At 45.1% G+C, this 23,109-nt stretch overlaps 1 protein-coding gene across 1 annotated transcript in view; it reads left to right on the forward strand.

The window, feature by feature from the left end:
• The first annotated feature begins 4,621 nt into the window (after nucleotides 1-4,621).
• The window catches only part of LOC115205627 (beta-2 adrenergic receptor-like), a 49,263-nt gene continuing 30,775 nt past the window's right edge, over nucleotides 4,622-23,109 (forward strand). Inside the window, exon 1 of the mRNA XM_029771807.1 lies at nucleotides 4,622-4,758. The gene's annotated coding sequence lies outside the window, so the exon portion shown is untranslated. The remainder of the gene's footprint in view (nucleotides 4,759-23,109) is intronic.

The following is a 23,109-nucleotide window of genomic DNA, read 5'->3' on the forward strand; positions in this document are numbered from 1 at the left end:
AGTAGGGGCCATGGTCTGATCTGATAGGTTGAAGGAAGTAGGGGCCATGGTCTGATAAGTTGAGGGAAGTAGGGGCCATGGTCTGATAGGTTGAGGGAAGTAGGGGCCATGGTCTGATCTGATAGGTTGAGGGAAGTAGGGGCCATGGTCTGATCTGATAGGTTGAAGGAAGTAGGGGCCATGGTCTGATAGGTTGAGGGAAGTAGGGGCCATGGTCTGATAGGTTGAGGGAAGTAGGGGCCATGGTCTGATAGGTTGAGGGAAGTAGGGGCCATGGTCTGATCTGATAGGTTGAGGGAAGTAGGGGCCATGGTCTGATAGGTTGAGGGAAGTAGGGGCCATGGTCTGATCTGATAGGTTGAGAGAAGTAGGGGCCATGGTCTGATCTGATAGGTTGAGGGACAGTTGTTCACCCTGACTGTTTTCTCATCAACTCTTCTATGACCAGATTTCCTCTAGTCCAGAGTTAGTTCCCTGTCCTTCCCTGTGACGCCGCGGGTCTCTTACACACACACACACACACACACACACACACACACACACACACACACACACACACACACACACACACACATTTTAAAAGCTAACAACACAAACACACCCAATGCTGGGAAGAATTGCTTCCTGTCTGGTTGGAAACCAAAGGAAATCCAGCATCCCCTTCCTTACCCTGTATATGACCCCATGCTGATGGGGGAGGTATGGGACATAGTTGTGTGGAAGCTACTGAGAAGCCCTAATACATGACCTACTTTCTGAACTACATAGAGATCAGATAGTGTCTATAGAGCCAGAAGAAGTGAGGCTACAGCAGGTCTGTGAAATACTGTGTCATATCAGGAATGCTAACTTCTGTTTGGTCAGTAATGGTGACATTGTATATCTTTCTGAAGAAGTACCTTGCTTACAGACTTAAACTATGCTACTGTCTAATGGTTAGGTATTATAGAGGTCACCTCTTACAGTCTTAAACTATGCTACTGTCTAATGGTAAGCTATCATAGAGGTCATCTAATTACAACAAGTCACGTTAGCAACAACTACAGTGTCTGTCATGCTACCCACGTCATTCACACATTCCTCTGTTCATGATATGTTACCAGTGAAACATGCTTTCCACTATGATCCACAATGAACGATGCATCTCTCTCTCTCTCTCTCTCTCTCTCTCTCTCTCTCTCTCTCTCTCTCAGGGCCCTTCATCAGATGGAAATAACCTATCCTGATTGCCCCCTCCCTGTAGATATAATTAGGCCAGTGTAGAACCACCCTGGCCCTGGACCTGTCCCTGGCTGCCAGTTAGAGAGAGCTGCTTCACTGGTCCTGTGCTGCTGGCCTCCAATATCAACCCATTATCTACACGGCTGGAATGCTTTGCTCTGACCGACATAGCACAGACCGGCCATTACAGGAACATTCATACAGAGAGGAAGTTACAGGGGTTGTAGAGAGAAAGTAGGGAGGGAATAGCGATCACAGTGGGTTTAGATGATTAGTGTCGTGTCCCAAATAGCATCCTATTGCCTTCATAGTGCACTACTATTGACCATGGGCAAAAGTACTGCACTACATTATTATTTGTTACAGCCATCTAGTACCGGGTCGGACCCCCCCCCCCCCTTGCCTACAGAATAGCCTGAATTCTTTGGGGAATGGAAGTGTTGCTCAATTGGTCAATAAAACATTCCCCACACCATTACACCACCGTCACCAGCCTGTACCGTTGACACCAGGCAGGTTGTCCAGTGTTGGTGATTGTGTGGAGCCGCTTCTTCTTGTTTTTAGCTGATAGGAGTGGAACCCGGTGTGGTCGTCTGCTGCAATAGTCCTTCAGTGACACCAGGACGGATGAGTTGCGCGTTCCGAGATGTCGTTCTGCACACCTCTGTTGCACTGTGCTGTTATTTGGCTGTTTGTGGCCAGCCTGTTAGTTTGCACGATTCTTGCCATTCTCCTTCGACCTCTTATCAACCAGTGGTGTAAAGTACAAATATTTAAAGTAATACTTAAGTTGTTTTTTTTTGGTATCTGTACTTTACTGTTAATATTTTTGACAACTTTTACTTTTACTTCACTACATTCCTAAAGAAAATTATATACTTTTTACTCCATACATTTTCCTTGACACCCAAAAGTATTTGTCACATTTGCAATAATTAGCAGGACAGAAAAATGGTCCAAAAACAAGAAAGTGGTGCCATCTGATGTGCTTACTTTTAGACTTTTATACTTTTACTCAAGTAATATTTTTCTGGGTGACTTTCACTTTTACTTGAGTCATTTTCTGTTAAAGTATCTTTACTTTTATTGACAAATGGGTATTTTTTCAACCACTGTTATCAACAAGCTGTTTTTCGCCCACAGGTCTGCCGCTGACTGGATATTATTTATTTCTCGCACCATTCTCAGTATACCCTAGACACTGTTGAGCGTGAAAAGCCCAGGAGGCCAGCCATTTGTGAGATACTGGTACCGACAATCATATCACGCTCAAAAATGCTTAGGTCACTCATTTTGCTCATTCTAACGTTCAATCCAACTGTAACTCTTTGTCTGTAGGAGAAACCCTTTTCGCGAACAGGGCGGTGTACCTAATAAACTGGCCAGTTAGAGCATATACGAAGGTAGTGCACCACTACGGGCCTTGTTTAAAAGCAGTGCATTATGTAGGGAATAGGCTGGTAGGAGAGAGAGAGAGAGAGAGAGAGAGAGAGAGAGAGAGAGGAACTTCTGTATGTTTAATGTTTACTGTTAATTTCTATTGTTTATTTCACTTTTGTATATTATCTACCTCACTTGCTTTGGCAATGTTAACATATGTTTCCCATGCCAATAAAGCCCCTTGAATTGAATTGAATTGAATTGAGAGAGCATATATTGTGTCGTCGCTTGCTAGCGGCGAGCTCCTGCTCCTCACAGTGTGGAAGCCAGCAGGTCAGAGGCAACAGCCATCCACAATGAGACAGGCAGATCGAGGGGCAGCCCTGCCACAGGGGTCAGCAGGGGTCCATTGTGGGGCAAGTCACAGAGGGAGGATCGAAACCTTTCCCAAACCGTATTGAGGCATGGCCCTGTTCAGTGGATCTCATACCTGTAGAGCTCAGTGAGGAAGAACGTTCATCGACTCCAGGATGCTGACCTTCTAGGCAGAGTTGCAAAGAATAAGCAATATCTCAGACTGGCCAATAAAAATATAAGATTAAGATAACAAAATAACACAGACACTGGACAGAGGAACTCTGTCTAGAAGGCCAGCATCCCGGCGTCGCCTCTTCACTGTTGACATTGAGACTGGTGTTTTGCGGGTACTATTTAATGAAGCTGCCAGTTGAGGACTTGTGAGGCTTCTGTTTTTCAAACTAGACACTCTAATGTAATTGTCCTCTTGCTCAGTTGTGCACCGGGGCCTCCCACTCCTCTTTCTATTCTGGTTAGAGCCAGTTTGTGCTGTTTTGTGAAGGGAGTAGTACACAGCGTTGTATGAGATCTTTAGTTTCTTGGCAATTTCTTGCAAGGAATAGTTTTACTTTCTCAGAACAAGAATAGACTGATGAGTTTCAGAAGAAAGTCTTTGTTTCTGGACATTTTGAGCCTGTAATCAAACCCACAAATGATGATGCTCCAGATACTCAACCAGTCCAAAAGAAGGCCAGTTTTATTGCTTCTTTAATCAAAACAACAGTTTTCAGCTGTGCTAACATAATTGCAAAAGGGTTTTCTAATGATCAATTAGCCTTGTAAGTATTCAGACCCTTTACTCAGTATTTTGTTGAAGCACCTTTGGCAGCAATTACAGCGTCACGTCTTCTTGGGTATGATGCTACAAGCTTGGCACCCCTGTATTTGGCTGTATCACAATCGCTCGTGATTGGGAGTCCTGTAGGCTGGCACACAATTGGCCCAGCGTCGTCCGAGTTTGGCCGGTGAAGGCCGTCATTGTAAATAAGAATTAGTTCTTAACTGACTTGCCTAGTTAAATAAAGGTTAAATAAAAATAAATACATGAAAAGAGATGTCAATGGTTGTGTTTTGTTCCACTTCGGGTAGAGGTATCTCAAAAACAAAAGCATTTTTAGTCTATAACAGAGATTTAGTTTCCACTCCTCTTCACCTCTAGCGTGCGTGTGTGCGTGCAATTGAGTGAATGTGAATGTGTGTGCGCATCGTTGTCATTCAGTGTTTTAGGACTGTGATAGTGCATCTGGGTGTCCCATTGTCGTCAGCTGACACTGCAGAGTGGAGCAGAACAGAGCTGGGTAGTGTACTGTACTGCTGGTGTACAGTTGAACCAGCTTCCCCTGACGTCTCCTGATAGTAGTTCAGAGCACGACAGCAGCACAGAGACACACACACATGCACAAACACACAGCCAAGACACACACACACAGTCTATTTATACTGTAGTGCTCCTCTTCTTATCAGGAGAGGGTACTTATAACCACACTACCGAGACATCACAACCACTCACTTCACTTGCCAGGTCACACCGTGATACAAGTCAGTTTTCGATGTCCATCCATGTCTGAGGATGTTGGGAAATGACGTGGAAACCGGCTACTAGGGGCAACAGTGAGCGCTGTTACCTTCAAGTAGGTTTTGGTTTTGCTTGGGTGTTGTGGATTGGGATGGAATTTGGGTGTAATCATCTGCTTCTGAATCTAAAGGTTTCATATACAGCAACAGAAAGTTGTTTTTGAGATTTTTGTTTGAAGACTTCTGCCTCTGATTCTAAAGGTTGCAAGTTTGAATCCAGCAATAGTAAGTTGTTTTGAGATTTTTGTTTTAAGTCTATCCCAAACCTTAACCCTTACCTTAACCATTCAGAATTAATGCCTAACCTTAACCCTTACCTTAACCATTCAGAGTTCATGCCTAACTTTAACCCTTACCTTAACCATTCAGAGTTAATGCCTAACCTTAATCCCAAACCTTAACCCTTACCTTAACCATTCAGAGTTAATGCCTAACCTTAACCCTTACATTAACCATTCAGAGTTAATGCCTAACCTTAACCCTTACCTTAACCATTCAGAGTTAATGCCTAACCTTAACCATTCAGAGTTAATGCCTAACCTTAACCCTTACCTTAACCATTCAGAGTTAATGCCTAACCTTAACCCTTACATTAACCATTCAGAGTTAATGCCTAACCTTAACCCTTACCTTAACCATTCAGAGTTAATGCTTAACCTTAACCCTTACATTAACCATTCAGAGTTAATGCCTAACCTTAACCCTTACCTTAACCATTCAGACTTAATGCCTAACCTTAACCCTTACATTAACCATTCAGAGTTAATGCCTAACCTTAACCCTTACCTTAGCCATTCAGAGTTAATGCCTAACTTTAACCCTTACATTGACGATTCAGAGTTAATGCCTAACCTTAAGATTTCGGAGTTAATTCCTAACTTAACCCTAAACACTTGGAAATGTATTGTTGCCAAATAATAAATCATCGACTTGTATACATTTCCTTTATCAGAGACACATAACCTGACCTTTTAATATTTGGATAATGTAATAGAATAGGGATCTAGTAAGAGAAAAGATAATGTATGAAAATACAGTAGATCTAATAATCCTGAAAAGCACAGCTGGAGTGTAGGAATGCAGATCTAGTTCATGAATGAAGGTTGAACAGTACAGTTCCCTCACATCATTATCTGAGTCCCAAAATGACACTGTATTCCTCATCGGCCTTGGTCAAAATATAGTCACATTTATAGGGAATAGGGTGCCATTTGGGATGCAGACACCACTTTGGACGACAGAAATAAACTCATCGGTTATCACCTTGCTCTGAAAAGACCAGTATAGAACTGTATCAGTTATCAGAGAAGAGACCAGTATAGAACTGTATCAGTTACCAGAGAAGAGAACGGTATAGAACTGTATCAGTTACCAGAGAAGAGAACGGTATAGAACTGTATCAGTTATCAGAGAAGAGACCAGTATAGAACTGTATCAGTTATCAGAGAAGAGACCAGTATAGAACTGTATCAGTTATCAGAGAAGAGACCAGTATAGAACTGTATCAGTTACCAGAGAAGAGAACGGTATAGAACTGTATCAGTTACCAGAGAAGAGAACGGTATAGAACTGTATCAGTTATCAGAGAAGAGACCAGTATAGAACTGTATCAGTTATCAGAGAAGAGACCAGTATAGAACTGTATCAGTTATCAGAGAAGAGACTAGTATAGAACTGTATCAGTTATCAGAGAAGAGAACGGTATAGAATTGTATCCGTTACCAGAGAAGAGACCAGTATAGAACTGTATCAGTTATCAGAGAAGAGAACGGTATAGAACTGTATCAGTTATCAAAGAGACCAGTACAGAACTGTATCAGTTATCAGAGACGAGAACGGTGTAGAACTGTATAGAACTGTATCAGTTATCAGAGAAGAGAACGGTATAGAACTGTATCAGTTACCAGAGAAGAGAACGGTATAGAACTGTATCAGTTATCAGAGAAGAGACCAGTATAGAACTGTATCAGTTATCAGAGAAGAGAATGGTGTAGAACTGTATAGAACTGTATCAGTTATCAGAGAAGAGACCAGTATAGAATTGTATCACTTACCAGAGAAGAGAACGGTACAGAACTGTATCAGTTATCAGAGAAGAGAACGGTATAGAACTGTATCAGTTATCAGAGAAGAGAACGGTATAGAACTGTATCAGTTATCAGAGAAGAGACCATTATAAAATTATATCATGCAGGGTGCCAGACAGGACAGAACAGGACAGAATAGGACAGGACAGAATAGAACAGGACAGGACAGAATAGAACAGAACAGAGCAGTGATAGAAAAACTGGTTGGACAGATCTACAGCTAGACACACCTAGGTCAAATAGTTCAAAATACTAGAAGTGCTATTACCAGGAAGGTCCTGGACCACGTAGGTCCTGGATTGTAACCAAAATGATCTACAGTGCAGAGATTGAATACATTTCAAGTGTATTTCACCCAATGCAGGAATTGGAACCACAACCTTGGCGCTGCTAACACCATGCTCACGCCATGTCTGCATGGTATCTGTGGGGACAGACAGAATGTGATTTAACCATAATCCTCAGGGTCTCTAACCAGAGGGTGGTCATATCTGGGATTGAATTGGCTGTATAAATGTGTTACATTCTGCCAATGAAGGTGGTTTTAGAAGACAATAGAAATAACCAGCGCTGGTCACAGCCATGTCCCTGCAGACTGATTTAATGTGATGGTTTATTTTGATTAGGGTCTGCATGTTAACTGTAATTCTGCTGTCATTTAACGACCTGCTGTGAGGATTAATGTCACTGTTGGGCCTAATCTAGTCAGCCTGTCAGATTACACACTATTACACACTGAAGTCTGGAACGCTCACAGAGCAGGACTCTACAGATGAACTCTGGCTGTCTCAGTCTGCTGACGTTGAAATAAACATTGATTACAAGCTCTCCATCATCAAATCCCCATAGGCCCTGGTCAAAATTAGTTAGGGAATAGGGTGACATTTGGGATGTACTCATAACCTCCTCTTCTCCATCAAATTGCAGAGCACAGAGATGGTGACGCTTGCTACCAAAAACATAAACTTCAATGAAAGTCCAACCGTTTCTTCCGATAAGTAGAGTAGATTTAAACATTTTCAATATAAATCCACTTCTCTGGGCTCCTGAGTGGCTCAGTGGTCTAAGGCACTGCATCTCAGTGCTAGAGGCGTCACTACAGATACTCTGGTTCTGTTTGTGGCTCAGTGGTCTAAGACACTGCATCTCAGTGCTAGAGGCGTCACTACAGACACTCTGGTTCTGTTTGTGGCTCAGTGGTCTAAGGCACTGCATCTCAGTGCTAGAGGTGTCACTACAGACACTCTGGTTCTGTTTGTGGCTCAGTGGTCTAAGACACTGCATCTCAGTGCTAGAGGAGTCACTATAGACCCTGGTTCAGTGGTCTAAGACACTGCATTTCAGTGCTAGAGGCGTCACTACAGACACTCTGGTTCTGTTTGTGGCTCAGTGGTCTAAGGCACTGCATCTCAGTGCTAGAGGCGCCACTACAGACACTCTGCAGACACGGAACAACCACATGAACGTGACAGAAGAAAGAAAGGTAAACTAACGATGTAATGGAATGCAAAGTATAAGGAAACTAACACTAAAGTGAAAATTAGAAGTGTATGTGGATATAACTGACGATGGCTTCCGACCGTGGTTAATATTTAACATGAAGTTGTAATAAATACAGTGAAAAGTAGGCATATAATTAAAACATTCCTGAAATAGTAAATCAACTCGGTAGGTTTGGCGCTATACTTCCATTTTCGCATGGCTACAGAAGCCCGGTCGGTGCTTTACCCTGGTTAAGTTGATTTCAGATTCAATATTTGGGACATTCAAACTTCAATAACTCACAAACGATTTGAGCTACATACCTCATGTTAGGTTCTTTATGAAGGAAAAAAGGTCTACAACATTGCACAGGTACTATTTTCCCCAGTGCTTAATTTGTATATTGGGAGGTGCCTGAACAAATGGTGAGAGCAAGAGTCGGGTGAACTGGGGAGCTGTGAGGTACCGGAAAATCACCTTTATAATTACGCTTTGCATGCATATCATCACATTTGCGTAGTGGTCTAGACTAGAGCAGCAGAGTAGAGGTGCTTGCAAAATAGTTTTTGTAGCATAGGGTCTGGGAAACATTGGGCCTTTTATAAAAACGCATTTCATGCAATTCTATGTCATTTTTACATGACAGAGACTTCAGCAGAATCTTTTTAAATACTGCACAAATGATTTAAATGTCAGGCTATTTTGACACTGGCAAACTGAGAATGTGAGATAATTAAAAACTACCTCGTATTGAAAACATCAATAGGCTAGGTGTGTGGAGGTGTTGGAGGAGACACATATTGCACAATATGAGGAGGAAATGATAGTCCTAAAAAAGCTTTCCAGTTTCAATGACTCACCCAATGATGCAAAGCTCTGACAAAGGCCCTGAGGCCGATACGTAAAGCTTAATATAGAGCAGTGATACTAGCAAGAGCAGTGTGTGGGTTTCTGCTTTTGATGGTAGTTGCAGGCTCATGTCTATCAGAGCAGAGAGAGGGAGAGAGATCATAGAAAGTGAATCTGAGAGAGATACAGGCATGCTTCAGTCTAGCACCACAGCAACTGCCACCAGTTGGACTCTAGGCTACAATGTCGTGCAAATACAACAGTTGTAGACCTTACCGTGAAATGCTTACTTACAAGCCCTTAACCAACAATGCAGTTCAAGAAATAGAGTTGAGAAAATATTTACTAAATAACTAAAGTAAAAAAATGTAATTAAAATGTAGCACAAAAAAAAAAACAATAATGAGGCTACAGTATATATACAAGGTACAAGTTAGTCCAGGTAATGTGTACATGTAGATTGCGGTAAAGTGACTATGCGCAGATATTAAACAGTGAATAGCAGCAGTGTAAAAACAAATGGGGGGGGGGGGCAGCAATGCAAATAGCCCACAGCATGAAGCTGCCACCACTATGCTTCACCGTAGGGATGGTGCCAGGTTTCCTCTAGATGTGACGCTTGGCATTCAGGCAAAAGAGTTATATCTTGGTTTAATCAATTAAAATAAAATCAAAACAAATGTTATTTGTCACATGCGCCGAATACAACACTAGAACACATATTTCCCCCGAATACAACAGGTGTAGACCTTACAGCAAAATACTTACTTACAAGCCCTTAACTAACCTCCAGATGAGCTTCAATGCCATACAACTCTCCTTCCGTGGCCTCCAACTGCTCTTAACTTCTTACGGGTATGTGGGACGCTACCGTCCCACCTGGCCAACATCCAGTGAAATTGCAGAGCGCCAAATTCAAAAACAGAAATACTCATAATAAAAATTCATTAAACATACAAGTGTTGTACATCGGCTTAAAGATTAACTTCTTGTTAATCTGACTGCGGTGTCAGATTTCAAAAAGGCTTTACGGCGAAAGCATACCATCTGATTATCTGAGGACAGTGCCCAGCACACAAAACATTACAAACAGTTACCAGCCAAGTATTGGAGTAACAAAAGTAAGAAATAGCGATAAAATGTATCGTAACGTTTGATGAACGTTTGATGAAAATGTAACGTTTGATGATCTTCATATGGTTGCACTCACAAGACTCCCAGTTTCACAATAAATGTTTGTTTTGTTTGATAAATTCCCTCTTTATATCCAAAAACCTCCGTTTTGTTGGCGCGTTTTGTTCAGTAATCCAATGGCTCAAAGGCAGTCACAACAGGCAGACGAAAAATCCAAACAGAATCAGTTAAGTTCGTAGAAACATGTCAAACGATGTTTATAATCAATCATCAGGTTGTTTTTAGTCATAATAATCAATAATATTTCAACCGGACAATAGCTTCGTCAATATAAAAGAAAAACAAGGAAGGTGCACTCTCGGTCGTGCGCAGATAACAGGTCTGGGGACTTCCCAGGGTCCACTCACTCAGAGTGGTCTTACTCCCTCATTTTTCAGAATACAAGCCCGAAACAATTTCTAAAGACTGTTGACATCTAGTGGAAGCTATAGGAAGTGCAATTTCAGTCCTAAGTCAATGAATACTGTAATGGCATTCAATAGAAAACTACAAACATAAAAAAATCCCACTTCCTGGATGGATTTTTCTCAGGTTTTTGCCTGCCATAGCAGTTCTGTTATACTCAAATACATTATTTTATTTTAGAGTGTTTTCTATCCAAATCCACCAATTATATGCATATCCTAGCATCTGGGCCTGTGTAACAGACAGTTTACTTTGGGTACGCTTTCTAAAATAGTGCCCCCTACCCTAGTGAGGTTAGTGTCCAAAGAAGGGCCAGAAGTAACCAGAATGGTGTCGTCTGCATAGAGGTGGATCAGAGAATCACCAGCAGCAAGAGCGACATCATTGATTTATACAGAGAAGAGAGTCGGCTCGAGTATTGAACCCTGTGGTACCCCCATAGAGACTGCCAGAGGTCCGGACAACAGGCCCTCTGATTTGACACACTGAACTCTATCAGAGAAGTAGTTGGTGAACCAGGGGAAGCAATCATTTGAGAAACCAAGGCTGTTGAGTCTGCCGATAAGAATGTGGTGATTGACAAAAGTCTAAAACCTTGGCCAGGGGTAAGGGTAGCCAGGTGGAAAGCATGACTAGCAGTAGAAAAATGCTTATTGAAATTCTCAATTATAGTGGATTTATCGGTGGTGACAGTGTTTCCTAGCCTCAGTGCAGTGGGCAGCTGGGAGGAGGTGCTCTTGTTCTCCATGGACTTTACAGTGTCCCAGAACTTTTTGGAGTTTGTGCTACAGGATGCAAATTTCTGCTTGAAAAAGCTAGCCTTAGCTTTCCTAACTGCCTGTGTATATTGGTTCCTAACTGCCTGTGTATATTGGTTCCTAACTTCCCTGAAAAGTTGCATATCACGGGGGCTATTCGATGCTAATGCAGAATGCCACAGGATGTTTTTGTGTTGGTTAAGGGCAGTCAGGTCTGGAGAGAACCAAGGGCTATATCTGTTCTTGGTTCTACATTTTTTAAATGGGGCATGCTTATTTAAGATGGCGAGGAAGGCACTTTTAAAGAATTACCAGGCATCCTCTACTGATGGGATGAGGTCAATATCCTTCCAGGATACCCGGGCCAGGTCGATTGGAAAGTTCTGCTCGCTGAAGTGATTTAGGGAGCGTTTGACAGTGATGAGGGATGGTCATTTGACCGTAGACCCATTACGGATGCAGCCAATGAGGCAGTGATCGCTGAGATCTTGGTTGTAAACAGCAGAGGTGTATTTGGAGGGCAAGTTGGTTAGGATGATATCTATGAGGGTGCCCGTGTTTACAGCTTTGGGGTTGTACCTGGTAGGTTCATTAATAATTTGTGTGAGATTGAGGGCATCAAGCTTAGATTGTAGGATGGCCGGAGTGTTAAGAATGTCCAAGTTTAAGTCAACTAGCAGCACGAGTTCTGAAGATAGATGGGGGCAATCAGTTCACATAGGGTGGTCTATAGCAAGCGGCTATGGTGAGAGACTTGTTTCTGGAAAGGTGGATTTTTAAAAATAGAAGCTCAAATTGTTTGGGTACAGTCCTGGATAGTAAGACAGAACTCTGCAGGCTATCTCTGCAGTAGATTGCAACACCGTCCCTTTGGCAGTTCTATCTTGTCTGAAAATGTTGTAGTTAGGGATGGAAATTTCAGGGGTTTTGGTGGTCTTCCTAAGCCAGGATTCAGACACGGCTAGGACATCCGGGTTGGCAGAGTGTGCTAAAGCAGTGAATAAAACAAACTTAGGGAGGAGGCTTCCAATGTTAACATGCATGAAACCAAGGCTTTTACGGTTACAGAAGTCAACAAATGAGAGCACCTGGGGAATAGGAGTGGAGCTAGGCACTGCAGGGCTTGGATTAACCTCTACATCACCAGAGAAACATTAGGTGGAGTAGGATAAGGGTACAGATAAAGGCTATACGAACTGGTCGTCTAGTACGTCCGGAACAGAGAGGAAAAGGAGCAGGTTTCTGGGCGCGATAGAATAGATTCAAGGCATAATATACAGACAAAGGTATGGTAGGATGTCGATACAGTGGAGGTAAACCCAGGCATTGAGTGATGATGAGAGAGATTGTCTCGAGAAACATCATTTAAAGCAAGTGATGTCATCGTATGTGTGGGAGGTGGAACTAAAGGGTTGGATAAGGTATATTGAGCAGGGCTAGAGGCTCTACAGTGAAATAAGACAATCACTAACCAGAACAGCAATGGACAAGGCATATTGACATTAAGGAGAGGCATGCGTAGCCGAGTGATCGTAAGGATTCAGTAAGTATTGAGTCTTGTTGGAGACACGGCGATTCAGACAGCTAGCGGGCCGGGGCTAGCAAGCTAGCAGATGGGTCTCAGAGGGACGTCGCAACGGAGGAAGTCTGTTTATAGCCTCCTCGTGCAGAGCCTCCTCATGCGTTTATGTCGGTAGACCAGTCGTGTTTGATTAGTAGGGTTCCGTGTGGTAAAGGGGACCAGTCCAATTGGCAAAAATAGGTATAGTGGCCCAAGAAATTGTCTGATGGACCTATTCAGCTAACAGCCAATATGCTCTAGACAGCTAGCGGGCCGCGGCTAGCAGGATAGCAAATGGGCTTTCCGGGGACTTTGCGACGGAGAGGCCAGTTGAATACCACCCTCGGGCAGATTACGTCGGTAGTCCAGTCATGAAGGACCGGCGGGGCTCCGCACCGGCAGTAAAATGGGTCCAGGCCAATTGGCAAAATAGGTATTGTAGCCCAGGAGTGGCTGATGGGCCTAGCATGGGCTAGCTCCAGGCTAATTGCTGCTTGCTTCGGGACAGAGACGTTAGCCAAGAGTAGACACTCGGATTGCAGCTAGCCAGCTGCGATGATGCAGGTGAAAAGGTTTAGAGCTTGCGGTGAGAGTCCAGGGATATGGAGAGAAAATAGGTCCGGTATGCTCTGGTTTGAATCGCGTTGTGCAAACTGGCAAGAGTTTTCCGAGCTAAAAGTTAGCTGATGACCGCTAGCAGTGGTTAGCTGACTACTAGCTAGTAGCTAGTCAGCTGGCTAGCTTCTGTTGGGGGTCCCGATTCCTAAGTAAAGAAAAATATTTTAGAAAAAAGCAGATCCACATCACATTGGGTGAGGCGGGAAGCAGGAGAGTATTTTGAAGTTGAAGTTAAATATAAAAAAGATATTAGAAGAAAAAATATATAAAAGATATATACATGGGACACGACAAAGATGAGGACAAAGATGTCTGACCGCTACGGCATCTTGGTAGTGGCTGATGAAAGGTGGAATGGTGAAATTGTACTCAGACTTAAAGGTTTTTACTCCTGATAAATATCCTTGTGTTGTTCTGATCTTCCACTGTGAATCAAATACCAAAGCCAGCTACATACAATTACACACTTGCATACACACACACATGCAGATGGGCCTTATATAGCTCTCGCTCTCTCACACACAAACACACACACACAACATCAAGTTCATTAATCCATGGGAGCTCTGAAGGATCTGACAGGAGAGAGGAACCCAGTGCCAGATCTCAGAACAACAGGTTGACTGGAGAGAGGAAGGATGTGCCAGATCTTAGAACAACAGGCTGACTAGAGAGAGGAAGGATGTGCCAGATCTCAGAACAACAGGCTGACTGGAGAGAGGAAGGCAGTGCCAGACCTCAAAACAACAGGCTGACTAGAGAGAGGAAGGATCTGCCAGGTTTCAGAACAACAGGCTGACTGGGGAGAAAAAGGTAGTGCCAGATCTCAGAACAAGAGGCTGACTGGAGAGGGGAAGGCAGTGCCAGATCTCAGCAGGGTTCAGTATGAAGGAGATCAGCATGGCGCAAAGCCCAGCCCGTGTCCACAGGACCTGAGAGCACAGTGTGTGTGTTAGTGTGTGTGTTTTGTGCGTGTGTGTGTGTGTACAGTAGTAATAATGTTGAGTGTGTGGGTGTGTGTTTGACATCTAATTGGTCTACTACACAATATTAAATCGAGCACATTGTCAAGAATGCTAGGAGTGGTGGTAGGAGTCAGGCGCAGAGAGCAGAGGTAAGGAAAAATTAGATTTATTTTCTCTGGTACGACACGGTCGACGCCAACACAACAGGCGTGTGAACAAAATTACCAACCCATACACAACGGGCACACAGTCCGGAAAGAAAATAATCCAAGCAGATCGCCAGCAGATCAAACAAGCACACTGACGATAAAATAATCCCACACAAACCTGGGCTGGCTAAACAGGCTTAAATAACCACAAATCAAAACACACTAATAAGGAACAGGTGCAAACAATAAGACATTACAACAGAAAAGGAAAAATGGATCAGCGGCGGCTAGTAGGCCGGCGACGATGACCGCCGTGCGCCGCCCGAGCAGGCGGTGGAGCCACCTTCGGTGGGATTCGTGACATTACTCCCCTCCTGACGCGCGGCTCCCGCAGCGCGCTGCCACCGTCTCGAGGACGACCCAGAGGACGAGGCGCAGGGTGATCCCCATGAAGGCGGTGGAAATGCCTCAGTAGTGAGGGGTCCAAAATGTCCTTCCTAGGTACCCAGCACCTCTCTTCCGCGCCGTACCCCTCCCAGTCGTCGAGGTACTGTAGGCCCCCCACCCGACGTCTGGAGTCCAGAATGGCGCGTATCGTATACGCCGGGGACCCCCCAATGTCCAGAGGGGGTGGAGGGACCTCCGGCACCTCACCTTCCTGCAGAGGACCAGCCACCACCGGCCTTAGGAGAGACACATGAAACGAGGGGTTAATACGGTAGTAAGATGGAAGTTGTAACCGGTAACACACCTCGTTTATCCTCCTCAGGACTTTAAACGGCCCTACACACTGCGGGCCCAGCTTCCGGCAGGGCAAGCGGAGGGGTAGGTTTCGAGCCGAGAGCCAGACTCGATCCCCTGGTGCAAACACAGGGGTCTCACTGCGGTGCTGGTCAGCACTCTTCTTCTGCCGTCCACTCGCCTTAGTGAGTGCGTCTTGGACGGCTCTCCAAGTGTCCTTTGAGCGCTGCACCCACTCCTCCACCGCAGGAGCCTCGGTCTGGCTCTGGTGCCAAGGAACCAGGACCAGCTGGTAGCCCAACACGCACTGAAACGGTGACATATTGGTTGATGAGTGACGGAGGGAGTTTTGGGCTACCTCTGCCCATGGGACGTATCTCGCTCACTCCCTGGGCCGGTCCCGGCAATACGTCCTTAGAAACCTACCCACCTCTTGGTTCACTCTCTCCACCTGCCCATTACTCTCGTGGTGGAAACCCGAGGTCAGGCTGACCGAGACCCCCAACCTTGCCATGAACGCCCTCCAAACTCTGGACGTGAACTGGGGACCCCGATCAGAAACTATGTCCTCAGGCACCCCGTAGTGCCGGAAGACATGGGTAAACAGGGCCTCCGCAGTCTGCAGAGCCATAGGGAGACCGGGCATGAGACGGCAGGACTTCGAGAACCGATCCACAACAATCAGGATTGTGGTGTTCCCCTGAGATAAGGGAAGGTCGGTGAGGAAGTCCACTGACAAGTGCAACCACAGCCGCTGTGGAACGGGGGGGGGGGCTGTAATTTCCCTCTAGGCAGGTGTCGAGGAGCCTTGCTCTGAGCGCACACCAAGCAGGAGGAAACATAAAACCGCACGTCCTTTACGAAGGTGGGCCACCAGTACTTTCCCCTCAGGTTCCACACTGTCCTCTCGATCCCAGGGTGACCCGAAGAGGGGAGATTATGGGCCCATCGATTCAATCGATCACGGACACCAAGCGGCACGTACTGAACACCTGCTGGACACTGCGATGGTGCAGGTTCCAACCGTAACGCCCGCTCGATCTCCGTGTCCACCTCCCATACCACCGGTGCTACCAAGCACAACGCTGGGAGGATGGGAGTTGGATCGATGGCCCTCTCCTCGGTGTCATATAGGCGGGACAGTGCGTCGGCCTTCGTGTTAAGTGAACCTGGCCGATAGGAGATTGTGAACCGTAATCGGGTAAAGAACATGGCCCACCTGGCCTGACGTGGATTCAGTCTCCTAGCTGCCCGGATGTACTCGAGATTACGGTGGTCAGTCCAGATGAGGAAAGGGTGCTAGCTCCCTCAAACCAATGTCTCCACACTTTCAGAGCCTTGACTACAGCTAACAACTCCCGGTCCCCCACGTCATAGTTCTGCTCCGCCGGACCGAGCTTCCTAGAAAAGAAAGTGGCGTGCCCGAGCGCTGTGATAGCATGGCCCCCACCCCAGTCTCGGACGCGTCCACCTCCACTATGAATGCCAAAGAGGGGTCCGGATGAGCCAGCACGGGAGCGTCGGTAAACAGCTCCTTCAGACGACTGAAAGCTCTGTTCGCCTCTGCTGACCAGCGCAAGGGCGCTGGAACCCCTTCAGCAGTGAGGAAATGGGAGCAGCCACCTGACCAAAGCCCCGGATAAACCTCTGGTAGTAATTGGCAAACCCTAAGAACCGCTGCACCTCCTTTACCGTGGTCAGAGTCAGCCAATTACGCACGGCCTTAACGCAGTCACACTCCATCACTACCCCAGAGGTGGAAATGCGATACCCCAGGAAGGAAACGGCTCATTTGGAAAACACACATTTCTCAGCCTTAACGTACAGGTCATGCTCCAGCAGTCGCCCAAGCACCTTGCGCACCAGGGATACATGCGCGGCGCGTGTGGCGGAATAGATCAGGATGTCATCAATATACACCATCATACCCTGCCCGTGCAGGTCCCTGAGAATCTCGTCGACAAAGGATTGAAATACGGCTGGAGCATTCTTTAACCCATACGGCATGACGAGGTACTCATAGTGGCCCGATGTGGTACTAAACGCGGTTTTCCACTCGTCTCCTCCCCGGATACGCACCAGATTGTACGCGCTCCTGAGATCCAGTTTCGTGAAAAAACGCGCTCCGTGAAATGATTCCACCGCCGTAGCGATGAGAGGTAGCGGGTAACTAAACCCCACTGTGATGGAATTTAGACCTCGATAATCAATGCACGGACGCAGACCTCCATCCTTTTCCTTCACGAAAAAGAAGCTCGAGGAGACGGGTGACATGGAGGGCCGAATGTACCCCTCTCTCAGAGATTCCGTGACATATGTCTCCATAGCCAGCGTTTCCTCTTGTGACAATGGGTACACGTGACTCCTGGGAAGTGTAGCGTTTACCTGGAGGTTTATCACGCAATCCCCTCGTCGATGAGGTGGTAATCGGGTCGCCCTCTTTTTACAGAAGGCGATAGCCAAATCGGCATATTCAGAGGGAATGCGCACAGTGGAAACCTGGTCTGGACTCTCCACCGTCGTCGCACCGATGGAAACTCCTTTACACCTGCCTGAACACTCCTCTGACCACCCTCTGAGAGCCCCCTGTCTCCACGAAATATCAGGATTGTGATTTGCCAGCCAGGGAATCCCCAGCACCACCAAAAACGCAGGCGAATAAATGAGGAAGAGACTAATCCGTTCCCCATGATCCCCCTGCGTTACCATGTCCAGTGGCACCGTGGCCTCCCTGACCAGTCCTGACCCTAATGGTCGGCTATCTAAGGAGTGCACGGGGAAAGGTTGGCCCAACGACACCAGGGGAATCCCTAGCCTTAATGCGAGCCCACGATCCATAAAGTTTCCAGCTGCGCATGAATCGACTAGCGCCTTATGCTGGAAAGAGGAAACAAAATTACCAACCCATACACAACGGGCACACAGTCCGGAAAGAAAATAATCCAAGCAGATCGCCAGCACATCAAACAAGCACACTGACGATAAAATAATCCCACACAAACCTGGGCGTGCTAAACAGGCTTAAATAACCACAAATCAACACACACAAATAAGGAACAGGTGCAAACAATAAGACATACCAACAGAAAAGGAAAAGGGGATCAGCGGTGGCTAGTAGGCCGGCGACGACGACCGCCGAGCGCCGCCCGAGCAGGCAGGGGATTCGTGACACACATTATAATATACTGTATATCTAACATGTGTATCACTATGGTTTACTCCTATGAGTTGCAGACAGGAATGGTGGAATTCAGGGATTTTAGTAGATTTCTAACTTTATGACTAGTTTTGTATTTATAACAGGTGTTAGCTGAATGGGGTTTAACTTTATGACTAGTTTTGTATTTATAACAGGTGTTAGCTGAATGGGGTTTAACTTTATGACTAGTTTTGTATTTATAATAGGTGTTAGCTGAATGGGGTTTAACTTTATGACTTGTTTTGTATTCATAACAGGTGTTAGCTGAATGGGGTTTAAACCTGTCTGGGCTAGGGGGCAGTATTGAGAATTTTGGAAAAAATATGTTCCCATTTTTAACTGCCTCCTACACCAACTCAGAAGCTAGAATATGCATATTATTGTTCAGGTTTGGATAGAAAACACTCTGAATTTTCTAAAACTGTTTGAATGGTGTCTGTGAGTATAACAGAACTCCTATGGCAGGCAAAAACCTGACAAGGTTTCAAGCAGGAAGTACCCTGTCTGACAAGGAGTCGTGCGTCTTGCATCTTTTTATTGAAAAGTAAGGATCTTAGCTGTAACGTGACAATTCCCAGGGCTCCAATAGGCTCTCAGAACCCGCGAAAAACCTGAAGGTTTACGAGGGAGCCTCAGGCTGAAACACATTATCACCTTTTGTAAGTGGCTGCTCCGAGGACCTTTGAATGAGGCGCGTGCATGAGTCGCTTCTGAGGAGAAATTTTATTCGGCTGTTTAGGCTCAATGCATACTCCCGGTCGGAATATTATCACTAATCTACGAGTTGAATGGCATAAAAATTGGTTTTAAACAGCGGTTGACATGCTTCGAAGTACGGTAATGGAATATTTAGACATTTTTGACACGCCAATGCGCCATGCGCGAGACCGTGAAGAAGCATTCTAGAACTCACGAACAAAACGTCGCTCTTTGGATATAACGATGGATTATTTGGGACCAAACCAACATTTGTTATTGAAGTAGAAGTCCTGGCAGTGTATTCTGATGAAGAACAAGCAAGGTAAGAACATTCTTCTTATAGGAAATGTGATTTTGGTGGAGGCTGACCTGGGTGGGTATCTAAATAGCTAGCCCTGTAATGCCGGGCTATGTACTTAGATTATTGCAAAATGTGCTTCATCCGAAAAGCTATTTTAAAATCGGACATATCGAGTGCATAGAGGAGTAATGTATCTATAATTCTTAAAATAATTGTTATGCTTTTTGTGAACGTTTATCGTGAGTAATTTAGCAAACTGTTAGTAAATTCTCCGGAAGTTTGCGGGGGTTATGCTTTTTCTGAACGTCACATGCTAATGCAAAAAGCTGTTTTTTGATATAAATATGAACTTGATTGAATAGACATGCATGTATTGTATAACACAATGTCCTAGGTGTGTCATCTGATGAAGATCATCAAAGGTTAGTGCTGCATTTAGCTGTGGTTTGGGTTTATGTGACATGATATGCTAGCTTGAAAAATGGCTGTATGATTTTTTCTGGCTGGGCACTCTGCTGACATAATCTAATGTTTTGCTTTCGTTGTAAAGCCTTTTTGAAATCGGACAGTGGGGTTAGATTAACGAGATTCTTGTCTTTAAATAGCTGTAAAATAGTCATATGTTTGAGAAATTGAAGTAATAGTATTTCTAACGATTCAAAAATCGCGCCACTGGAATTTCAGTAGCTGTTACGTAGGTGGGACGAAATCGTCCCACATACCCGAGAGAGGTTAACTTTATGACTAGTTTTGTATTCATAACAGGTGTTAGCTGAATGGGGTTTATTAACTTAATGACAAGTTTTGTGTATTCAGTGCATTCAGAAAGTATTCAGATCCCTTGACTTTTTACACATTTTGTTATGTTACAGCCTTATTGTAAAATGTATGAAATTGTTTTTTCCTTCATCAATCTGCACACAATACCCCATAAAGATAAAGCAACATTTATATATATATATATATATATATATATATATATATATATATATATAAAAATATATATATGAAATGTCACATTTACAAAAGTATTCAGACCCTTTACTCAGTTGAAGCACCTTTGGCAGCGATTACAGCCTAAAGTCTTCTTGGGCATGACGCTACAAGCTTGACACACCTGTTTTTGGGGAGATTATTCGATTCTTCTCTGCAGATTCTCTCAAGCTCTGTCAGGTTGGATGGGGAGCGTTGCTGCACAGCTATTTTCAGGTCTCTCCAAAGATGTTCGATCGGGTTCAAGTCCGGGCTCTGGCTGGGACACTCAAGAACATTCAGAGACTTGTCCCAAAGCCACTCTTGCGTTGTCTTGGCTGTGTGCTTAGGGTCATTGTCTTGTTGGAAGGTGAACCTTCACCCCAGTCTGAGGACCTGAGCGCTCTGGAGAAAGTTTTCATCAAGGATCTCTTTGTACTTTGCTCCGTTCATATTTTTTAACGTTTCTTTTACATATGGAAAAAATGTATTATTTTTCATTACAGGGTGTGTAGATTGCTGAGGATTTTAAAATATTTTTTATGCATTTTAGAATAAGGCTGTAACGTAGCAAAATGTGGAAAAAGTCAAGGCATCTGAATACTTTCAGAAGGCACTGCATGTCAGGTCTTAGCTTTATGAACAGGCTTCTGCACTGTACTACGCTTGCACCTAGCACCGCCACACACGCACTGACATGCAGGCACACAGGCATGCACGTACACACGCTTGCAAGTATGCTTGTTTGCATGCACACACACACACACACACACACACACACACACACACACACACACACACACACACACACACACACACACACACACACAATCCCCTGAATATGCATGCTGTGTTCCCCTTCAATGCTCTGCTGGAGAAGAAGTTTGTGGTCCCTAATGGCTACTCATAACAGCTGCAGAGATGCCAAACATCACAGAGAAAATACCATTTCAGCACCAGAGAGTCAGAGTGAGATGGAGAGAGTGGGAAAGAGAGAGAGAGAGAGAGAGAGAGAGAGAGAGAGGAGAGAGAAGGAGAGAGAGGGAGAGAAAGAAAGAGAGATGGAGAGGGAGAGCGTGTCAGAGTCTCCCCAGGTCTTCCCCAGTCAGATCGAGCTGGTTTAATAGTTGGCTGGGTGGAGATGCAGAGCAGCGGTGAAAAAGAGAAACAACAGCCTACGCCCCGGTTCATTCTGTCGTTCATTAAAGTACAGTAGAGCTGCGTGGGAGGAAGAATGGAGTGTGTTTTCCTGTTGACATCTACGTCTGTTAGAGTCAGTTCAGGGTTCAACATGGGTTTAACACGGTTAGCTATTGTCTGAATTACACACACACACTAGTACACACACTGGCAAGCAGGCATGCACACACAAACACAAGCATTCACACGCACACGTGCACACACACACACACACACACACACACCTAGGAGTCTCCCGAACAGGTAGGGGATCTGAATAAAGCACTGGCAACATGACAGAACAGTTAGCTCAGTTCTTATCAGTGTGTGACTGTGGACTGTGGCTTATTAACCCAGATTATATTGAAGCCAAACAGCAGAGATCTATATCTCTGGTGAAGTGAAACACAATGGCACTGATGGACTGGCCAAATACACACTGACTCCGGGTAGGAAGAAGAGGAGTAAAGAGGAAGAGAAAGAGAAAGAGGGAGGAAAGTGGAGTGGTAGAGAGGTAGAGAAAGGGGGAGGAAAGTGGAGTGGTAGAGAGGTAGAGAAAGGGGGAGGAAAGTGGAGTGGTAGAGAGGTAGAGAAAGGGGGAGGAAAGTGGAGTGGTAGAGAGGTAGAGAAAGAGGGAGGAAAGTGGAGTGGTAGAGAGGTAGAGAAAGGGGGAGGAAAGTGGAGTGGTAGAGAGGTAGAGAAAGGGGGAGGAAAGTGGAGTGGTAGAGAGGTAGAGAAAGGGGGAGGAAAGTGGAGTGGTAGAGAGGTAGAGAAAGAGGGAGGAAAGTGGAGTGGTAGAGAGGTAGAGAAAGGGGGAGGAAAGTGGAGTGGTAGAGAGGTAGAGAAAGGGGGAGGAAAGTGGAGTGGTAGAGAGGTAGAGAAAGGGGGAGGAAAGTGGAGTGGTAGAGAGGTAGAGAAAGGGGGAGGAAAGTGGAGTGGTAGAGAGGTAGAGAAAGGGGGAGGAAAGTGGAGTGGTAGAGAGGTAGAGAAAGGGGGAGGAAAGTGGAGTGGTAGAGAGGTAGAGAAAGGGGGAGGAAAGTGGAGTGGTAGAGAGGTAGAGAAAGGGGGAGGAAAGTGGAGTGGTAGAGAGGTAGAGAAAGGGGGAGGAAAGTGGAGTGGTAGAGAGGTAGAGAAAGGGGGAGGAAAGTGGAGTGGTAGAGAGGTAGAGAAAGGGGGAGGAAAGTGGAGTGGTAGAGAGGTAGAGAAAGGGGGAGGAAAGTGGAGTGGTAGAGAGGTAGAGAAAGGGGGAGGAAAGTGGAGTGGTAGAGAGGTAGAGAAAGGGGGAGGAAAGTGGAGTGGTAGAGAGAAAGAAGAAGAGGAAGGGGGTAATAGGAGGTGGGAAGTACTTTGGAAATTGTCCAATGCATCCCTCTCTAACCTAACTTTCAGTCATTTACATTTACATTTACATTTAAGT

Source organism: Salmo trutta, chromosome 13, assembly GCF_901001165.1.
Source record: "Salmo trutta chromosome 13, fSalTru1.1, whole genome shotgun sequence".
NCBI lineage: Eukaryota > Metazoa > Chordata > Actinopteri > Salmoniformes > Salmonidae > Salmo > Salmo trutta.